Below are 1,922 nucleotides of genomic sequence, written 5' to 3'. Positions count from 1 at the left end.
TAGCCACCGCTTCTTCCTGTGGTAAAATATAAATAATGATACCTGGTATACTCCCGGGTGAAGTGCTACAATGGTATATTATCTGTGCGCTTGTAGAATCTTACATATATATTCATTCTAAGTCATAAGTAAATACCAACACACATTTCTGGTGCCATTGCATGGAGTAGAATTAAAACTCTATTCTTTGTAGCTACGCTAAGAAGTGTCAACAAGCATTTTGGGCGCCGTTGTCGGGGAGGGCACAAGGCTAAAAGAGAATTGAGCAAATAAATACTTATTGATGATATCATAACTATGCACCTCTGCTTTAGCAGGCTCACCCTAATTTTTATCTGTTCATATCTTATACAGGGTATTGCAAGATTGGTTCTGATTCACCAACAAAGATAACATCAATACATGGGCAAAATGTTCAAAAGCCTTTCTAGCAAAGTTTTTTGTATAGGCAAGACCAATGCCTTAAGAGAAAAAATTTTCAACTTCCAATAGCAGAAAGGAGAAACTATTCCAGAGGCATGGGAATGTTTCCAAGAATATATTTTAGATTGTTCTCATCATGGAATGGAAGATTGATTGCTCATGCAAGGCTTTTACCATGGATTGACCCAAAAAGCTCGTGAACAACTTGATGCTACTGCTGGAGGAGCATTTATGTCACTTACCCTTGGAAAAGCTAGAACTCTCATGGAAAAGATAGCCTCCAATCAAGACTGGTCTCAAGGCAGTATCCAAGCATGCAATAGGAGTGAAGAAGCACCAGAAGAGGTGTGTGCACTATCAACCAAGATGGACGTACTGATGAATTGGCTCGAACAGCGAGCCAATTATAAGAAAGATTGTCAAGCCATTCAAGATGCTTATAATGCCCAAAACATATGTGGAGAATATTTGGGGGTTGATTTCCCCGAATATCAAGAGGATATAAACATTGTCATCAACAACTCTAGACCACAACATCAAAGACAAGGATAGGGGCAACAACAACAATGTTCAAATTACCAAGGTAAGTACCCAGGTAATTACTATAATTCTTCTCATCCTAATCAACCATCCTTGAGAGATTTGATTTTAGAACATGCTAAGATTAATGAGAACATTTCTAAAAAGCTTGCTTCTAATGGCAAGGTTTTAGAAAATATAAACATTAAAATGAAAATTTTTTCTTCTGCTATAAAAGACCAACTTAGCTATAATACAAAGATAGAATTACAAATAGCTCAGCTGGCCGCTGCTATGCCTTTTGCCACTAACCTTGAAAAGGTCAACGCTATAACCACAAGAGGTGGTAAGTCTACTCGTGATCCTTCATATCCAACAAGGACAGATAAGACAATAGCAGTACAATAGGAGAAGAAGAACGATGAAGTTGAAGAAGTTGAGCCATCAGAACAGGAATTGCTACAAGATTTTCATGACACCAACTTCCTACCATTTCCACGCAAAAATCGAAAAGTCAAAGTGGATGAGCAGTTTGGTAAATTTGTAGAGGTAATTCAAAAGTTATATATCAATATCCCTCTACTAGATGCCATACAGGTACCTACCTATGCAAAGTATCTCGGAGACATTTTGAACAACAAAAGACCACTGCCCACCACTGAAGTATCAAGTTAACGGAGGAGTGTAGTGCGGCGATCCTGAACACATCTCCTGTAAAGAAGGATCTAGGATGCCCCACTATTGACTGTTCAATCAGAAATCAGAATTTTGAAAATGCACTATGTGACCTTGGCGCAAGCGTCAGTGTCATGCATAAAGCCGTCTTCAACAAGTTCAACTATTCAACACTCACGCCAACATCAATGTGCCTGCAACTAGCCGACCAATCGGCCCGCTACCCTACAATAATCGCCGAGAATATTCTGGTAAAAATAAGAAACTTTTTTGTTCTAGTGGATTTTGTAGTGCTTGACATGCAG

The 1,922-nt window shown here is 38.8% G+C and overlaps 1 non-coding gene across 1 annotated transcript; it reads right to left on the bottom strand.

Annotated features, from left to right (window-relative positions):
* Positions 1 to 458: 458 nt before the first annotated feature.
* LOC136511434 (small nucleolar RNA R71) lies at positions 459 to 565 on the bottom strand. Its single transcript, XR_010772704.1, has one exon. It is a non-coding gene; the product is annotated as a small nucleolar RNA R71 (small nucleolar RNA).
* Between the last annotated feature and the right edge of the window lie 1,357 nt (positions 566 to 1,922).

Source organism: Miscanthus floridulus, chromosome 1, assembly GCF_019320115.1.
Source record: "Miscanthus floridulus cultivar M001 chromosome 1, ASM1932011v1, whole genome shotgun sequence".
NCBI classification, from domain to species: domain Eukaryota; kingdom Viridiplantae; phylum Streptophyta; class Magnoliopsida; order Poales; family Poaceae; genus Miscanthus; species Miscanthus floridulus.
Note: the sequence above shows the minus strand (reverse complement) of the source record. Positions and strands in the feature narration are given on the sequence as shown.